General features: G+C 36.3%; 1 protein-coding gene and 1 non-coding gene across 5 annotated transcripts in view; one reads left to right on the top strand and one right to left on the bottom strand.

Moving 5' to 3' along the window:
- The window catches only part of LOC124163368 (FMRFamide receptor), a 682,967-nt gene that overhangs the window by 550,597 nt on the left and 111,156 nt on the right, over positions 1 to 21,214 (top strand). The gene's annotated exons all lie outside the window — the stretch shown is intronic.
- Positions 19,058 to 19,139, bottom strand: Trnas-aga. The gene has a single exon. It is a non-coding gene; the product is annotated as a tRNA-Ser (tRNA).

The raw sequence follows: 21,214 nt of genomic DNA, 5'->3' as shown, positions 1-21,214 counted from the left end.
AGGCAAACATTCATGTTTTCACTCCCTCATTCTAATAGAAATTACGCCTTCCACTCACCCTTAACCAGAACTATGCGGAGCATTAACTACAAATGTAGTAACATTGACCTTTTTAATTTAAATCCAAAGAATTTAAGGAGGGAGCTGCCTTTGTTTGTGCAATGACTTGGATGATTTGTTCTTGTGTATGGTGATAGTGTCTGTTTCCACTGTTTGAGAGATGTGTGACTGTTCAATCTGTTATTCTTGACTGCTGTGTTTGTTTTTTCTATTGTTGGTTTTTGCAGCAAGTTTGTGCGATTGTTCCTGTATTTTTGGGAGCTTGGAAATGTTTCAATCTTGTGTTAATTGTGCATTTTTTGTAATTGGGTGGTTTTCCCGTCAATAAACTATTATTATTATTTTGCAAACTACCCTGACCCGTTTTCCGTCGAAAATTTCACATCCCATAATTATATATATTCCTATCATGCTAACTTTAAGTCCTATTTATTCCTTCCCCTCCCTCGCCTACCCAGCATTTCAAACACAGATTTTAACATCCCCTCGCTACTCACTACACTCTCCATTTGAATCGTATCTCCTCCGTATCTCATTCATAAGTTTTCCTTCCTGGCCCACCTTTTCTGGCACTTCGTTGTTCCGTCTCATTTCGGTACTATTCACCTTCTCCATTCTCCTCTTAACCCATAACTCGAACGCCTCCCTCTGTTTTTCGTCCTCCGTTCTCCGCGTCTACGTAATTGTATCCTTGACCTCTTCGATCTAATGTGCTATAAGTAAGTACACTTAAAAAGTAAGGGGAAAACCGGGTGTGCGTATGTTGCATACAATCCACTTTTAATATCCAAACAGTTGCAATAAATATATTATCAATAACAGACACTGTTACTTCCACAATGTATTTTTTAAATTCCGACCCGTTTAGGCTGTTACACCATTATCAAGAACAGAAAATATCTAGCACAGATAATTTTTTCTGAATTTGATAAACCAAAAGAGGTCGAAATAAAAAAATATATTGTTGAAGTAACAAAGTGTCTGTTATTGTTAATATCGAGCCCTTCCACCACGTACAAGCTTCAAGATTTAATAAATATATCATATATATATTATAGCTTACGGTTCAATAAATATATCAGTTGACTGTACCCCAGTGTGCGCACTCGTAAACCCTGAGGCACAGGAATGGCTATGCGGATTCTCTACCGCGTAATTGTGCCCGTTATATCAGATGTCTCGATAGCTGAATCTTTTGTGGAAACTGCGCTTCGTCATAGTTAGAGAAATAGACCAGGTGGATCACTCGTTTAGCCTTGCATTGAAATGGATCAGAATATTGTCAATGGTTTATTTGACTCGATTAAAGGCCTCAATAGGTGAAATTTGGAATAAAATAAATCGCATGCCTCAACCATGATTGGAATCCATGTCGCAGTAGCTATTTAAGTATAGTTATATTAGTACTAGTTATAGTATAGTTAATGCTAGTTATGTTTCATGTTGAAATTTTTCTACATGAATCATGAAACGGTTGAAATTTTTCTGTAAAGTATATTCTTCTTACTCTTTCTATAGTCCACATATTCTGTATAGCGTTGGGGAATGTGAATTAAATAATAAGGTAGAATCCCAATGAAAACATTTAGCATGCTTTCATAATTTTGCTGATATTTTTTATTTGATACCCAGCTTTATGCTACATAACTATATATCTTACCTAATTTTTAATTCCATTGAAAAAAAGCTGTAAAGGCCGCTTCATTTCATATTTATGAAATTTATACCCTTTGAAAGCAATGAAAATATTATTTTGATTGAATATTTTGGTAAAAATCGCCATTCACACTTTGATCTTCCGAATAAAATACAAATCGTGTACCTAATGCCCTATGATGTCATTCCCATGTGGATTTGTAGTAATTCTTTTCGTTGATAAAATTAATGTAACCTGCTTCGTTTGTGAATGAATTTAAAAAATGCACGTCTGTTGTCAGCAGGCTCTTCTAATAGGACATATCACTCCCACTCGACTGGTATTACATCTTGACATATCATTTGTTTAAAACTTTGAAATGCTTTGGGTATATACCCTTACCAACCTTTATTTATGTTTCAAATATGAAATACACACATACCTCATTATTTTCTCGCAAGTCAAAATTTATGGATGATTTGGGAAGGTACATGTAAATGTTCATTATGTATTCCGAATGATCTGAAATTTTCAATTGTAAAGCGTTCATATTATACGTGTAATACGTGTAAAGTACGTTTAACGACCAAGAAAAAGGGGTCGCTCAATTTCTCCGTAAAAATGGCACAAATAAGATATACTAAGGATTTTATTATGGAAATGAGCTTTTATAAGAAAGACAAAAATTGGAAAAAAAATTATTTGAATAATAATTATTTTTCCCCCCTCTTCTATTCTTGACCTTGTTTAATACATTTAATAATATTTCTTGCAGTTTTAGGTCAATGTAAAACAAGTTATAGCCAACGTTTCGATTTATTTAAAATCATCCTCAGGGCTATGAAAGAGAAAACATGAGCAATATAAAATACAAGGTGACAACGATATACAATATTTTTACATAAAAATGTTAACGCGATCGTAACATTTTTATGTAAAAATATTGTATATCGTTGACATCTTTGTATTTTATATTGTTCATGTTTTCTCTTTCATAGCCCTGAGGATGATTTTAAAGAAATCGAAACGATGGCTATAACTTGTTTTACATTGACCTAAAACTCCGAGAAATATTGTTAAATTTAATAATTATTTAAATCAATATTAATGATATCAATAAATAATGATACATTCTTTAATAAATGTTAGAATTTATATTAAAGAATTAATTGAATAATTAATTATTTAATATAAATTATATTTAAATTTCTATTGTAAATTATTATTGCAAAAAGAGGAGAAATACAATCCGTTGAGAGGAGATGATGCGTTCTCATAATGCATCACTACAAAACTCAAGGCACCACCTCCAAATTTCGCCCGTAATCTCAGTGAATAACATCAGTAACTTGTGGAGATAAGGTATCTTCTTCTCACTCTCTGGATAATTTTCAAAATCGCTTATTCGTATGGTTTGCTTTCTCAAATCTTTTTCGGTTAAGGGACTTGCCTTTCGTCTACCTCTCTATGAACCAGATTTCTTAGCTCGTCCAGATAAAAAAGCAAGGGAGGTAGCCGGATGGAATATTTTTTTTTCAAACGTCTCTCCTCTTATTTCAACTCATCCTAGCTTTCTGGGTTATCTTCCTCCTTCTCGCCAAACACGATTCTTTTTCTCTTTTCTTGGACCGTTCCTTTTACCCCTTCTCTGCCATCTTTTCAATGCCTACCTGCTCCTTTTAGCCCTTACCAGGGCATTTCTCACAAGCTCCGGTCTTGGGACTTTTGGAACTCGGCGGATTCAAAAATGAGTCGCCAGAAATTTCTTTTACGTCGGCCTGACGATTTCGCTTTAATGGAATTGAAAGTCATGCGATGAAATTAAATGCGTTTTACTCGCCGTTGGCTTTCACGCTTCTATGAATTTAAACCTCTTTTCGTGCTTGTATTTGTTCTCATCGCGATTATGTTGCGGAAGAATTCGGCCAGGTTTCTTAGCCGAATTAATGAAACCGCAATTTTGGACCCGGTATAACGTTGATACTATATTATCCTTTTTATTATATGCTCATTTTGATTTCGTTGCGGACTTTTTTGCGGTCTGTGTCACAATATTTGACTTTATGTTTTGGAGAAATAAAGACGGAATTTGTGTGTACTTCATAAATAAAGTGCCAACATCAAAACTCCCGTCATTCGTCAAACCAGATATTTAAGTTGTAAAGCTCTCCTAGAATATTTAAAGTGGTATTTGTTGTGAGTTTCGACAGTAAATATCCACATTTTCTTGTTGATAATGTGGAGAAACGAACTTTTCCTTCATTTTCAAATTTCGCTTCATAATCTTTACCTTCAACCTTAGAAATGTACTTCCTCCATTCTGTACGAGGCTGGCTCGTTGAAATTTTATCATTGCTCTAATACGGTGCACAATTTATGGAAGGACATGAGTTCCCATTTCCATTTTAATGATCCGCCTCTGGGCGTCCTTCACTTTTTATGAGTGTTAGTATCGTTTGTCTTTTGATTTCTCTCCCTCTTATACTCACCATGCAACATAAATTTTTCTCTGGGACAACAGTAGTCTTCCTTTCAAGGTAGCATTTCAAAATTCAGGGTTCCTGGTCAAATTCGTTGACCAAATGAAAATTCATTTGTTCTTACAATGTGAATTCCCCTTTTTTGGAGGCAATTTATCCCTCAACTCTTGTAAGGTTTTTATTTGTAAGGTCGTCGTTTGGATTCTAATATCTTTTTTATCCAAATTTATTTTATTACGTATTCTCGATTTCAATTGAATTTTAATTCCTCATATATTATTTTCTGCACTTGATCTACCTTTTCAAATGCATTTTAGTATTTTTTTTATTCACACCACCATTTTTATCTCTATTTAATACATACTTGATGGCGGGTAATCAAGTGGGTCTTCTATGCTTTTATGCAAGCTTTACCCCATAAAGAATTTTATTCCAAGGGCTCTAAGGGACCCCAAGTGTAGCCCAAAAATTAAAAATACAAATTTACAGCCTTATATTCCAATCATCTTAAAATTACAAGGTTATCGATGTATAACCAGTTCCATCTCCATATGAATATGATAAAAACCACGTACATTAATTACGAATATCGCCAGCCGAGAGGTTGAGGAGTGTTTCTCTTGATAATTGAATGGCTTACGAGTATAAATCAATAACAATTCGCAGTTTCATCAAGCAAACACGCGAAGTTTTCTGGGATTGTAAATTATTATTTTATTTGCTGACCTGCCCTGGGCCGTAAAAAAAGTTTTTCAGAGTTCTTAAGCAAGCCCCTATATTTTTACGTAGAGGTAGCTTTCAATCTTTGCGGCTGTGCTGACGCAGAAAAATGTCATAATGCCGCTATGACCCCTGGCTATCCTCCATAATTCCCTACGCGGCCTTCCCACGGTGGGGGGAGGCTTTTCCGAAGCCCACGTTTTATTACTTTCTGGGTGCGACAGGTTATCATCTCTGGAATTCCTCTTAAAGAGAAATGGTCAAATTGCCCGTCCGCCTCTGTGAAAGGCGCCATGGTTTTACTTTGTCGCTTTGAATCTCTTTGGTCGCCGTAACAGAATATCACACTAACTCTACATCATTTCCCGGTGTCGCGTCGTTTTACGATTCCTGTCTGCAGACCGTCTTAGTCTCGAATTATTAATATCGACGCTTTTTATTTACACGACGCCTTTCATGTCCGATATTAACTCGTGCTTGCCTTTCATTCACCCTGGATCACTATAAAGTTTATTCATAACAGTTTTTCTGGCATAATATGCCAGGGAAAGCCTTTCGCGTGACCAGAAATGCACTCAGAAAATGATTAAAAGCATTTCGTAGTTTTTGGACTACAAAAGGTTTATAATGCCTCAATATCGAGCCAAACTTTGCCTTGAAATATTCTTGTAATTATTATCAATGCTACTCACAATATTCATTCGTCGAAATATTTTATGCGTTTCATTTTAATAAGCTCATTAATTGTAATATCCGATGATCTATCGAAAAATTTTTTGTTCGTCTCTTTGTCAACTGTCTTCATTTAGAATTTTATTCAATTCATTAAGCATTTATTTATTAATTGAATAATGAATTTATGATTGTCCAGTATTGTCAATTGCATATGCTCTCTATGAATTTTTAAAATCGAATGCCAATAGTTTAATTTCTTATTGCATTAACGCTACATTGCTGTCAACAATTATGTGCTATTTTTAGTGCTCGGAATTGTATCCCGGATTAATTTTTGCCACTTTACTTGGCCAAAACACCTCTCATCTTGTTTTTCGCGAGTTAGTTATGAAAATCCGTCAAAATCCTTAATATTCATAAAATGGTTAATAATGTTTACTTAATTCTAATTTAAAAACTTTTTTCACTCTCCTATTACGTTGAATGCCACACAGTTGGACCACTTTTTATTGGATTTTCGAAGTAATTAGTCTATATCTTTGCGCCCAGAGGCTGTGTATGGGCTAGGGTGGCAGTATTTTCATTTTATTATGTTGTCCAGCTACAATATATCGCGGTGTACGTAGAGGAGACCCACCTCTGATGGAAAAATATGAATGTGGCCTAAAGTGTATCTTTTCTCTGTATAGATAGGTAAGGAATGTAAGGTATGTATAAAACGGACCAAATTACTGATGGCCTCTAAATAGCTGCAGTAGAGGGTTTGGAATCCGTATTCCCAATTTTAGCAGGTTTTTGAAAATTATACCGCCACCTCAGGTTCTCCCTCGGCTTCTCGTGTTTCTTTTGAAGTCGTTGACCACACGGTGCGCGGGCATTTTCTAATTTGTCTCATTCCCTCGCTTCAATTCTCCCCTTGGTCCTCTCCTTGAAGGGACGCTCCACCCGACTCCTCTGCCTATTCATCGCCCGCTCGCATCTTCTCTGCATACGCCCCTGTTGGTCAGCCTTGGCATCACTTTGATGTGTCCCCGAATGTATCGAGAATATCCTTTTCACTCCAGCCCATGTAAGGGTTTCGGATTCCTTCTCGCAGATTGATGAACCGACCCTCAAGTCTCTGATTCAGCCGCATAATTCTCCATCTGCGGATTCCTTTTGTGATCGCTTTTAGTTCGTTTCGTGGTTCCATTCCTATTCAGCACATCACTCCGCTTTATCTCTCATCCTAAACTCATATCCCGTTAGTATTGGATCCCTTGACTTTGGTTTTATGACACTGTGCAGAGTGAGATATTGAGGCTTTTCTATATTTGAAACATTCATGTATGTTACAAAAGTAGATAAGTCTCACATCCTCATTATTATTAATATTATTACAATAATCACTATTCGAAGTAATTTACAGGCTATTGATTGCCTTTTCATGCATGCATTTATTACTATTATAGGTAAATTAAGAAAGAAGAACTTTGTACTTTCACATTAATATTTAATGAATTTAAATTTAATTTAGTGAATAAATATTAATGTGAAAGTACAAAGTTCTTCTTTCTTAATTTAATTATGAATCGCTTTCACCAAGTTACGCCTCAAACAATTAATACTATTATAGGTAATATAATAGGTGTTTAAGGAGGTGTTGTTTGAGCGGGTATCCTTTAGTCTACGATTTTCACACCCTTTGGGAGTCGAACAAACCTTTTATAGCCCTGTATGACCTCTTTTAGATGATTTTATCATTTCTCGAGTTTTTAATATAATTGAATGCATAGGACGGCTACTGTCCATGAACTGTGCCCTCTATTAGACGGTTTTTGTGTATACCCTGATCTCATTCCTAATCGGAATACTCCTCAGTTTCTCTTTCCTGCCTCGACGTGTATCCCGTTAATATAATACCTTTAACCTTTGATTTGTAACGTTGCTCAGAGTGAGTTATTGAGACTTACTCAAAGTGAGGTATTTTTGACATTCCTCTAATATTTTTTGCCTTGGACTATGAAGGTTGCACCCTTTGGTAGTCGATCAAACCTTTTATGAATCTGGCATGAAATTTTTAGGGATGTATTTATCATTTCTCGGAGTTTTTAAATCAATTAAATGCTGGCCACTACTCTCCATCTGTAGTGTTCACTGGATTTTTTGTTTCATTCTGTGTTTTCATTCCTAATTAGCATATTCATTAATTTCACTCTCTTGTCTGACGTCTATTCCGTTAAAATTATACCTTTACACTTTGCTTTGCAACGTTGTTCATAGTGATTGTTGGGGCATTTCCACTTTTTATCATTTCTTATATATGTATTGTTATTGGTTTAAGCTGGCGCCCTTCTTAAGTTTGTGTGTCCTTCCAGAATCCTAATATCCTATCCAAATGGCATCGTGCGGCGAAGTTACCTGTCGTCCAAAATTGTGAAATTAAGTGAAATATTAAACATTTATTTTGTTTTATTTAAATGAGGCAATATCACCAACTGGCACCTCAGGATATTTAGTATACTAATATTAACGTGGCCTGCATGTATTTTTCGTAGTAATGGATAGCTTTTAATCTCCGTAAAACGTTAACGCCTCTTCATTACCAATGGGGATTATATTACAAAGGAATTATATAATTCATTTATTGAATTATCCTCTACAATCTTGATTGACCACCAAATGTGCTAATCATCACCAGCATATGCTCTCCCCAAGTTAAAATGTATTGAACTGCATTAAAATATACCTATAGCATTGGGAGAACTCTAGCTTGAAAATGAACTTACCTGGAGTTTTTTGTCTTTGAAAATGATGCTAGTTCCATTTCATGAAAGGTAAATAAGCTTTATGATGTTATTTAGGTTCGAAATTTAAGGTGCATTACGTAAATGTGTCACGTTTTTGTAAACGGAATATTAGCGTACAAGGTTAAGGAGTTTTATGACGATGGTTATCTCTTAGCCTGAATGAGTGCAACAAGTTTATAATCTTAGGATCATGAATGTAATTAGGTACCATGAACAGGCATACTGGGAGTGCAATTCGCCTGAAATATGATTGATTTTATCATCCCAATAAAATCTAGGATTTTTATTGAAAACAAAGAAAGTAAATGTGGTGGAAGAAAGTAATGGTGCCAAGTGATCACCTCTTTTGACGATGTTTTTCCTGTGAACGCGGCGCTCCAAGATTTTGGCAACTGTACACGTAGCTTGCGGAGCCATAGAATGTTAAAAAACTAAAGAAAACCTGGGGAATCCCCCATACCCCTTTTTTATTCTATTAGTATTTGGCTTCAACTACCCTTACACAAGAGAGAATGCCGGTAAATTTATCTCGAGGTTCGAAAATAAAGAGTGGCTTCAAAGGTTTGATCAATGGCCAGCTCTATTGCCACGAAGGTCGTCGATCCTGCTTCCCCGAGATTTTCATGTTTATGAAATCTCTTTGAACACGAGTTCTCTATTACGTAGCAAGAGAGAGTACTACGTAAACTTCAAACGTAGTATGATCTACTTTTAGACCACTCAAATCAATTAAAGATTTGTTCTCTTTGTGGAAATCGATTGCGATAAAGAGAATTAAGGCACTTTAATTATTCGCCAAATATTTTTCCACTAGCCTCACATTTGAAGTGAATAAATTAAAAGTATGGGCAATGACTGTTTTTTAATTATATCATAAAGATCTTTTCGTAATTGTAATTGAAAGTATTCTACCAGGTAATGTTGGTTAACATGGAGCATTTTACAAATCACCCCGGCCTGCCCGTCCTAAAATTGAACTTCCATCTTCAATTTCAAGTAATTTCACTGCTATTCCATTTCATTCTACCTATAAATCACAATTTTCTTCGACTTCTTTCCCCGAATGCCTAATATCTGTTACGAACAGCTTTAGGCTTTAAGCATCTCCTCCCCGCTTAATATTCACTCCATTCAGATCCTCGGTTTCCTCCGTATGGCTAAAATAAGTCCTCTCCCAACCACAACATCTAGCTCTTCCTGGCTTTCTTTTTCTCTACGCCTATCTCGACCTATCTATTTCACACCCACATCTCAACCATCTCCAGTCGTTTCATGTCCTCTTTCTGTAGAATCCACGTTTCTACGCCATTAAGGGATGCAATCCTAATTAGACACTTCACCAATCTCATAACTCTTTCCTATTCATAATCTTATCTATCCATCTAGTATGTAACGCTCGTTTATCTGAAACATTATTTGCCGGACTTAGTCGCCTTAAGCCAGTAATTTCATCTGTTATAACTCAGTTATCCCTTAAAAAGACAACGGAAATGGAATGAGGAAACCACAAAGAGTGAAATATGATCTCTTTTTGCAATACAGATAAATTCAAATGATTCCATATCATATCCACTCAGATAACTAATATGCTTATTAAAATTACTCATCTAGAAGATATGATTCAAGCAAGTTAGTAGACTTAGTGTCTTCTTTTGCATTAACTACCAAGCTTTCATACTTTAAAGTTGTTCGCTGTGATAAATACATGCACGTAGTTATCCATGAAATTTCTCAGTTCAAGACATTAAAATGCAACAAACTAGAGCGACTTAAATTTTTAAATAGGATCACAGGGATTAATTAAAATTATTTGGAAATCAGATTAATTAGATTCAAGATTTATATTGCATAACTAATAACCTGTAGGGGCGAGGAAAGTATTTTTTTCAATTTGGACGATAGATTTTTTTCATTTCGAACCTCTTTGGTTTTCATTTGTACGGTAGAATAAAAGTATTCCAATTTTTTCACGAAATAAAGAGGAATACTATCTAACACTTTTTCGGCAAAGTTATGTATTCAGTGCCGGATCTACAGCTGCACTGAATATTTGATTTCACAATAGGTTGGAAAATCCGAATAAATCACATCGGCTGTCGTTTCCTGCTGTAAAATTCTATCCATGTAAAACATTGGTTTGTATCCATGTAAAACAAACGTTTGGTAAATTTATGCTGGACAATTACATTTTCCTGGTAGATCTAATGATTAATTTTACTTTGGATTTTTGCAATGTTATTTACACGGTTCAGTACAATTTAAAGACGATCGACTTTGGTTCAATGTAAAATTCAACTTCTGTTTGAGTACACCAATTTATTCATCTAATATCTAGTCTCCAATAGTTTATATTCATCTAATGAGATGACAGCGAAGGTTTTTGATTGATTGATTGATTGCCTAATTGTTCATTAATGCCCGCGAAGTATAACAGGCATACCTACCATATGAAAAACAACTGGATAGGCAAATTGACTCAACTGAGTTAACGCACTATCTTACGGCTTTGGTTTGGTTACGCCTATTAGACATCAAATGCAAGCAGAGGCGCGACAGACTTACCTCGTAGGAGAAAGATATTCGTTAGGCGACTGAAGGGGATCAGTTCTGTGTCCCACAACCAATGTACGCGTACATAAGGCAGATCGGCGAAGTGTGCGAAAAAGGAGGGAGTACCACGGAACTAGAGATTCCTCTGTTACCAACAGCATGTGTACAACAATTTCGAGGTTACCACGCAAGGACAATCAACGCTGCCACCCACAATATCTTCGAAGAATAACCGTCTCTGGGCATCGCAGGTGATGTGCTTATGGCCCCACGGCCGTATGGAAATGAACCGGCTACAACTAATTTCCGTGTGGAAAGTCCAAACAACTCCGAATTCACGCAAAAAATGTGTTGCGCAGTGCTCCAACCAGGATTAGTCAGGCCAGATATAATATATAGCCCACGGTCTTAGAATATGAGAAGGTCTGGACACTCTCCGTTCAGGCATGGTCATTTAATGAAGCCGTTTCCCGTTGAGGCCGGTAGGGGCGCCACCTATCCTGAAGGGCAAGTTTCCTACGTATCTGTATACGATACTTCAGTAATTATGAACTAATTTATGGCAAAAATGAATATAAACACATCGACAATGGTTACTAGTTAACAAGTTCATATGCACTTAACATCTTATAGCGAAAAATACCTAGAAATCGTTCTCATACGTGAGTATTAATCAAATGGAAGGCGTTGGATTTCAGCTTCGTCTGCTTCCATACCTTTGTAAAATCAGTTACAGCCATAAGGAAAGATTGTCAGCAGTTAAAACCTTATGTAGTGAGGAAAGGTATATTTAAGGAAATAATTATTTATAGCTATCTTGTGGTAAACGTTAATATAAGTTGTCATAGAAGCTACGTACGCACCATTGCCTCTGAGCCCATCGGCATGTTTCCACGGCCTTATAAGAATATATAGATGTTATTCCTTGCTTTCAAACACTATTAACAAATATAATATCAGAAACGCAAACGGCTTCTTACCAAGGCCGAAGTGAAATACTTCTTATGAAGTGACGTGTGTTAATGTTTTTAATCTCCTGAGTCTCGATCAAGTGATAATAATAATGGCAGGGCACAGCAAACCTAAAAAATGATTCTATCCTAGGGACGTTTTGCGGGTATAGAATAGGCATATTTAATCGTTGAACGGGGTGAATAATTTCCGGAAGTACCATTATTACCGTTAAAGGCTATTTTATAACGATGCTTGCCTACTCACCAAAGGAATAATTTGAGATTTAAGGAAGTAAAATACCATATGAAAGATAAGAACGAAAGAGATTTTGCAACTAATTTCCGAATAAACTTGCACGAAAACAGTGCAATGGATATAATCCGAGGGATTCGCGGATGTCTGATCACTTTCAGGTGCTGGAAAATCTGAAATATTATCCCTCGCCCAAAAATAAGATGAGTAGTACGACAGCAAGGGTGCCGACTTACAAAAAATATTGGGGGGGGCCAAAACCGAGGACCTTGCCCCGGTAAATTTTATAAGTTGTGAAATTTAAGTTTTTTTAAGCATTTTAGAAGAGCCATATGATCAACATTAGAACCCTGATCACTCGAATCTCGATATCTGGATACTCCGGGGAAAATTGACTAGCCTGACACATTTTTTCCTCACGTCTGTTACGAATTTTTGGGGGGGCTCGGGCCCCCTCAGGCCCCATGGAGTTGGCGCCACTGTACGACAGAAACCACAGGCTAATACTGCTAATACACGGTAAATGTACTTTTCATGAGAGTTGCACGCACCATCGATAACAGCTGCATTAAAAGAAATCATCGAAAGATGTATTAAGAATGAAAACGATTCACATTTTTCCAACTTATATAATGTACACACACATCAAATCTACATTTCCAGAATGATTACAGAATGCTATTGAAACTGAGATTATTTATACAATCAATGCAAGGTAATATCATGAAAAATAAATTTTAAGTACTCACAATTTAACATTTCTATTAATTCTTTCTATTACTAATTTCTATTTCTAATTACCAATCATTCTAAGAGATTCAATTTAGTAGGAGAGAATGATGAATAATTGATGAAAGCCGTCGCACATCTTGCATTTTCTCAGTGTTACTTCATTCCTCCACTGTGAATGACATTGACCACTGGAACAGCAGAACCTGTAATTTAAAATATGTATAAATTTTGGAGCTTTAGCACACCAAAAAAAGGAATCGTACAGCTATTTCATCGCTTCTCAGGGTCCTTGGGGACTCTAAAAAGCGAAATCCCCGAAGTCTTGTGGCCATAACCAGTGGTGCAACGCGGTACCACACACGTCTACGGCATTTTCCTTTTTTCAGTAAATCCGCGATATATATCCACGAAATATTAATGTAGAACAATAAGGAAATAATGCAGAAGACTAACATTCGAAAATAAATGAAAACTAAATCTTAATCAATTACAAAAATGACAATTTCCACTCACCTGTAGTATGCGCTCAACAATACGGAAATTAACTTACCCGCTAATTCTTGCCCTCCAGAATACGTGGCGCCGCCCCGGCAAACGTGCGGCAGGTTGAGGAAACGACTTCAATAAAAGACCATGGGTTCCCAATGGAGTGGGATAGGAAGTGTCATGGGGCTGATATAGCCTACGAGGGCACGGTATTGTACCAGATGTCAGTCCTGGAAGACAGGACAGTAAACTTGCACCATCTTCAAAGTGCCCGGATGGGCGGAATGAAGAAACAACGACTGAATCAGCTCGAGTACCAGATGCTTTGGTAGAGTGTGTTCCGAACACAAGATTTAACCTTGGATACATTAGACAGTTGTCCGATATCAATGGGCGATTAGATACGCTCAGGGTAGAGGAAGTGAAAATACCGTCGATGGACTATACTTGAAGAGAAGCATCGATGTTGGAAAACATTTCAGAAGCCACATAGCTATAATGCTTTAGAGGTGACAAACGGTGTATGATCAAGTAACATTTATTTGTCAGAGTGTCGCTTTTGGTTTATCATTTAAAGTGAGCTTGTATACATAATATTGGTTAATCAATGCTTTGTTTTTTGTGATTCTTTCAAATATATTGCTGAACTTTCATCGCGACGGACCTGATCTTATAACCAAAATTAGATACCGCAACTGGTAAACGTTAAGTTAACAATATTTTATGTACCAGATAATCATTTGGTTCAGGTATTATTACAGTCGATCAATCACTTGTATCAAATTTTGAAATATTTAGGCATGACATCTACTTTCACACTGTGATACCAGAATGAATCACGAAAAAGAAAATGTTTTGTAATTGAAGATAAACTATAAAGTAATCTAAATAGTAGTTCTTTGTAGGGATGTACGAGTACTCGAAAATTCGAGTCGAGTCGAGTAGCTGATACTCGACTGCTCGAGTAGTATAACAAATGTCGAGTCGATTTGAGTAGTTTCGGTTACAGAGCTGTCGAGGCCAGTGAGTTCAGAAATCTGCCGACAGGAGGCGCTATCATGAAACCCATGTCTTAATATCGTTGTTCAAGTCAATCAGTCGTTCTAATGCCTTGGCCAAGAAGTTTTAGCTTGCTGTATGCATTTACATATGCTGTATATATATCTAGCCACTAGTCGACGTAGGCGCCAAAAACCTTTCCGTCAGCCGCGGCGGCCGACCGTCTTCCGACCCAGCGGCGTATTCGGAATAATCGGAGTGAACCTCTCAAGTTTTTATTTCGGTGAGTTTATGGACTTAATCAAATGGATACAATTTAGATTTTTCTATTCATGGAATATTTTGAAGGAAATATCATGCAACTATTCTATTTCCCACCTCTCTGATTTTTTTATTTTATTTGAAAGCAAGTGAAAAATGATTTCCCTTCCAGTATATGTACCAATTGTATATATGTATAATTATAATACTGCTGTTCCCGTACCGTTAATATTTGAATCTACGATGGTTCTTGAGTTTTAATAGACAGCAGAAAAAATCGGAAAATGATTTCTCCCTCCATTATGTAACAATCAAACGACATGTACAGCCAAAATTTATGAAGAATTTATGGGAAAACTTTGTAATTTTTGCTAAATTCCTCACCGTTGTTTTACTACGAGGGTCGTTCAATAAGCCCTTAGAATCTCCAAGAAATTATTCTCTCGGTATGAAAAATTAAAGTTGACTAGAAAATAGCTCCCGTGACTAGTCAGTTGTTAAAGTTGCAGCTGTATCAATCCCATAGTTTCATTGTTGCCGATTGTGGTGAACAACTTTCATTTGTTTATAAATATGGATAAAATTGAGCTTAGTGCTGTGGTCAAACATTTGTTTTTGAAAGGGTTAACGCCGAAAGACATCAAAGCTAGGCTGAATGAAGCTTGTGGAAGATCTGATCATTTGTGTGAAACTATTTACAGTTGGGTGAATGAGATAAAACGTGGATTTACATAAAAAAAAATGAGCATTGTTCCTGGCGCTCTGTAGAAGTGTCTACACTCCAAAACGATTGAAAAAATCCAAGATTTTGTTTTCCGTGCTAGACGAATCAAAGTGCGCGATATAGGTAATACAGGCATATCGCAATGCAAAATGGCTTTAATTTTGCATGAAAATTTGGATGTGAAAAAATATAGTCAAAATCGCTGCCGCATTTTCTCACATTCAAGAATAAACGTAATCATTTGGTCAACTCGAAGACTGTTTTAGCCCTTTTTCCTTCGCAATCATGAGGATTTTCCGCATTATTTCATAGCTTTTGATGAAATATGGATTTATCACTTCACTACAGAGACAAAATAACAGCTAAAACAATGGATTTTTGAAAATGAATAGGCCCCAAAGCAGGCGAAGATGTTGAAATGGGCCACGATATTTTGGAATTTACGCGGAATTATCTGCATCGATTAATTGGAAAAGGGGAAAACGATAACAGGAGAGTATTCTGCATCGCTAATGGACCGATTGATATTAGAAATCAATAAAAGCGCCGTCGTTTAAAGCAGAAAACATTCTTCCTTCGACAAGACAATGCACGGCAGTATACCTGTTCAGAGTCAATAGCCAAAATTACAGAATTAAAGTTTCAATTGTTGCAAAATTCACCGCATTCACTATATTTGGCCTACGGTGACTATACATAATTTCAAAAGTTGAATAAATTGCTTTGCGGATAAATGTTTACGTCTATGGAAAAGGTCATCCCCGAAATAAATTCCTATTTTGAGGGGATCCTAAAATTCTACGTTTTGGACCACTTAAAATGTTTGAAAAATGTTCTACGGCTGAAATTAAGCTATAATAAAAATGTCAAAAAATTGACCCAATGCAATTTGTTTTTATACCTTTTTCTAAAGACTTATTGAATGACCCTCGTATTTAATTCAGCAGTTACACTTCCGACAGCATTATTTTTTAAATTTCGTATCAAGCGAAGATTTATTTTTTCTTTGAACGTATTCTTGGATCGTACCAGTATTTGGTAGGGAAACGTGCCAAATACGCACCCCCACTTATCAAGATATTCGGAAGGGTATGGGGGGAAAACGTAGCGATGGAAACGAGATAATTTTTTCTGCCCCTGAATGAATTCTCTTCGAAATGTAATTTCTTTCCTTATCTATAATCTTCCATCTCTCAATCCCTTTTCCTCCCTTAGCTATAACCAGAAGAGAACTTTTTTTTTAATAAAAGGAGTGGGAAAGTGAAGAAGTGAGGTTTCTCCGCAAATTTTTCCTTGATTAATCACCCCCTTGTCCAACCATTCAACTTCTTCCCCTATCTATCTCTTTCTCATTCATATTTTTCTCGCCATTATTTTCACCCTCTACCTACCCTTCTCCCTGACTGTCTTTCAATTTCCACATAAACGTCACATCGGCAGCGATGTAACGTATCAGTCGACTTTTTATTCTCGATGCAATAGTGAATAGAATAATATCGAGTGATTAGTAAGAGCTACGATAAAGTTTTCTTTGAAGTTCGGATTGAGACTTATTCTCCTCACGGAACCCTCAAAAACTCTCAAATTCTCACATTTTTATTAGCTCCTTGAATTTGGATAGACTTCGTTTGGGTTTCCATTGGTAACCCTAAAAATGGTGAATTGATTTCAAATTCTAATAAAGTCTAAAAAAAAAAAAGTCTAAAATAGTCTTAAAAAGCCTTAAAAAAATCTAAAAAAATCCTGCATCTCCATGATACGTTCCACTTTGTTGAACATGATAAGAATTGACCTAAACTAAAGTCATTACGAAACACTTGATGCAGGAAAATAGGATGTCCTTATTTTTTCAAGCATTTTTTTATTTTTGTTTAGAACTAAATCCAAATGTTGATATAAGCTAAGTAAAAAACAGTAGAATTTTCTTACTAATAAATTTGGTACCTAGCTTTTATGTATATCCTTTCCAAAATACCAATGGATGCAGCATCTCGAGATGAATGTTGTGGATATTAACGGAGTTCCGTGTATCTTTATCGTAGTAAGAGTACCCAATTCATTTTATTACACTACATCTCCAATGTATGCTAAATTTCGGTGAGGATGACCAGTATAGTCAGAAGCTTTAGTCATTGTGAAACACTCGATGCAAGAAGATGTAATTCCTTTCTTTGATATTTCTTCTTATTTTTTTGTTAGATCCAAATCCAAGCGTAAATATAAGCTATTATATACATAAAATTTTTAAGGGAAAATGTAAGCGTTCGCATATTTCCCAACCTTACCGAAAAATGCAGCATCTCGATGTGAATGCTGTGGATTTCGACGGACCGCCGCGTATCTCGTGAATCTTTCCTCCGCGAGCTAAATTTTCTTCCCAACTTTTGGTCCCCATGGGCACCTCTTCTTCCCGCGAGGAGCGAAGCAGGGGGAGCAGCTTTGTCAACATCGTCCGCGCGAAACGCATTTTGATGCACGCTTAACATTTCATGCGGCAGCACCGACGAAAAAAAAAACGAGACTTTCGCTTGATAACGGAATTAAGTGAGCGATCACGTGACGGCGAAATCTCGCGCCTTAAAAAGAGATGGTCTCTTTCTTTCCCGAGGGAGAAGCGGGAACGATAGAACGATAGCGAGAGAGGAAAAGGCTAAGAAAGAGGGAGTGGTAGGGTGAGCGAAAGTTGTAGGGAGAGAGTTATGTGGAAAGACGGAGACAAACACGAAATCCTCTGCTTTTAAGAATGGGTGGCTCGGTGAGGAAGAAAGGGTAAGGCGAGCGAGTCGTCAGTCTGGAAGCGAGGAGGGCGTTGTGTGCGGTTGTATGGAACCTTCTCCAGCTCAGCCCCTTCCCTTCCCATGGGACTCGTTTCGTGTCTCGCCTCTGGAGCGAAGTCGTGTGGTCGCAAAGGGTGAGGGCTTAATTCCTCTGGTCTGCGTCCCGTTGGTGGGTTTAGGGGACGCAGCAACACCGGCAATATTTCGTCCGCCTCTGTGGCCTAGTACTCGTTTCAAACTTACGCTATCATGTGTCATATGTAAAACGATATGTTGGACGTTATAAATAATAATAATAATAATTTATTTTACTGCTCAATTACACCAAAATACATAGAAAGTCATTGGAATCAGGCATCCCTGAAGGTTCAATCTTGCGTAGGAGTTGCCATTAAATGAAAATAAGGCAGTGCTCGGGAGTACATTTTACAATTAATATTTAAATAAAAACAGCTCATCTATTTACACTATTTATATTTTTGCTGTAGCATAACGCGTCTTGAGAAAATAAAGTAAAATGATCGTGTACTCCTGCTCTAAATTTGTGCGTTTCAATCGCCTGTGGGTTAGTTTGGGGTGAGTTCTACCCTCGACTGTCCAAATAAACTTTTGGGTTAAATAACTGAGTGAGTAAGAAAGTAAAACCCTGCAAAATTTGCCTGTAAAATTTGGATTGAGGATTAAATGAGGTAAGTGGTCAAATTTAATTTTTTTACTGTGTAGCTTTTCGTGTTAATGGGCCTAAAAGATTATTTTATTCCAAACACGTTTGATTTGTTTTGTCTATTGGAATGTAGTAAGTTGAATATATCGTGAGCAGCACGAAGCCGATCAAGAGCTGTGAGGAAGAAAGGAAAATCAGCAACCCAACTAAATAGCAATAAAAATGCTTGAAAATCTAATATAAGAAATTAGACCTAAATAATGGTTAAATGAATCTTTCTTAAGTAGGATAAAAATTCCGCAGTCGGTAGGATTCGAACCTACGCTCCCAGAGGGAATCTGATTTCTAGTCAGACGCCTTAACCACTCGGCCACGACTGCCTTGGAGAATGTGTTTAGTTACGACAGAATGCTCTACCCGTCCTGCTACGGATGTGCCAAGAGAATCTCGGTGATTGAAACGAAACAGATTGAAAAGTATGAGTTTCGACAGTTTTTCCTGGAGTTTCATAAGATTTTAGAAGGGATTTTGTGACTTTTTTGTTGTCTCTCGTCTCGTTCACCACAAACATTTGTATTGATGAGTCCGTCCGTGAGTGATCGGTAGTCGAGTTTTTAATATTTAGACGTGTAGGGTCATGATTTTCTATTTTTGTGAATTTTATATCCGAGAAAATCCACATTTTTAAAATAAGGTTACAGGTAGATTTTTATGTCTACGCCCATGAGAATGTAAATGTTATAGCTTAATGTACCACATCAGAATGATGTAAAATTATTCACTTTCATTAAGTAATATTTGGGGGCTAGTTTCAATGCATTGAATCATTTTTATTTGCATTAAATAATAGTGTGTGTCTAAATATATATCGAAATTAATTATTAAATTGTTAAAAATAATGAAATTTTTAAGCCATTAAATTGTTTTATGAAAGTGGAAAATTAATCACCATTCTATGGTATGCAATGAAACAGTTCCACCAGTCTAACCTTTAATTATGCTTTAAATATGCATTTGGTTTATTGGCGGAGTTGCGTTTGAAGACATTTAACTTTTGTATTCTGTGTCGCAAAAATTTGGAGGACGAGGGTTTTTAAAAAGGGATGAAAGGCTACTCTTTCGGAAAATAATTCCGTTGCACTAATTAAAAGAAATAATCGCTGTTAATGGGTAGTAGTCGACGTAGTTTGTAACGTGGCGACGTAAAAAACCATATCTATCGTGGTACTAAAAGCTGCGTTACTTTAAGATATAAACGTAAGTTAGAAATACGTCAGGAAAAGGACGCGATTTTGACAGTTCTAACTGGGGTGATGCATCCTCTTAAAGGGAATGGGACCGAAGGCAAGACCCTGCCGGATGCATTGAATGGAGGCCAGGAAGGGGGAAAATCAATGGCAGAAGAATATAAAAATCCTACCATTCGGTATTCGGAGGAATTCCACTTCTTGTGAGGATGAATTGGGGCAGAGGGAGAATCAGTGTCAACTACCTAAGTTTTGACGTGAATGTGAATTGGTGCCAGTATTATAACCAACGTTCCAATTTTCCTGGTTTTATCCTTTTATTCCTACTTGCCGAAAACGGGATAAATAGTGTATTAATGTTTGTCGAAAAAGTGGAAAAAATTCTTAAATAAATATTTTTCAATAATAATAATTATTATGGATCATTATCACTCTCTGTTTTCCTTGGTTTCGGAAAAAATTCATGCCTTAATTGACTCTAATCTGCAATTGATTCAGCCTAAAATTTTACACGATTAATATATTATTTTGTCACCTTAAAAAATAAAGATTGTTTAATTTCAATTCATAGTAGCAATATTATGTCAGATTAACGTTTCTAGATTATGTATCATGGCGTAGATGTTCTAAGAAAAAAGAAAATATAATGGGCATACAAGTAATTCCTTTCTTTCTCGTGTGGTATTCAAAGAGTCAGTTGTGAATCAAAGACCTGATGAGGTAGAGTGCAAGGGTCATTTGCAAAAAATTACCATTTTATTGGATCGGTGCTGTTAGAGGCTTTTATTTCCTATTTATGAGTTTTATTTGTGAATTGGGAGAAAAGTATCCATTTTTCTCCGCGATATTTAAATTACTTTCTATCGCTTTTTCGTTACGTTTTTACATTACTTATTTTCTGTTTTATATTATTCATTATTTGTGGTGTAGATGACTGTCTGTGTGTAAGAAAACATACTTTTCGTAGAAAATATATTTCTCCTTCTATGTGTTTGACTTCATGAGTTGAAATATTAGGATCGGGATTAATGGACGTTTTAACAGCAACATAATTCGTGTCTTTATGCCCATAACCATCGCTTAAAGAAGAGTTTTTATCAGGTTGGAACCAAAATGCAGGAAAATTTAAAGAAATTTTTTTGTTCATCAGGGGAGAGGCATTCCATTTCAAAAAAAGAGGGAAAAAGTTATATGGACTGGCTAAATCG

The sequence above is a fragment of the Ischnura elegans genome, chromosome 8 (genome assembly GCF_921293095.1).
Source record: "Ischnura elegans chromosome 8, ioIscEleg1.1, whole genome shotgun sequence".
Lineage (NCBI taxonomy): Eukaryota > Metazoa > Arthropoda > Insecta > Odonata > Coenagrionidae > Ischnura > Ischnura elegans.
The sequence above is the reverse complement of the archived record's forward strand: the minus strand, read 5'-3'. Positions and strand labels throughout refer to the sequence as shown.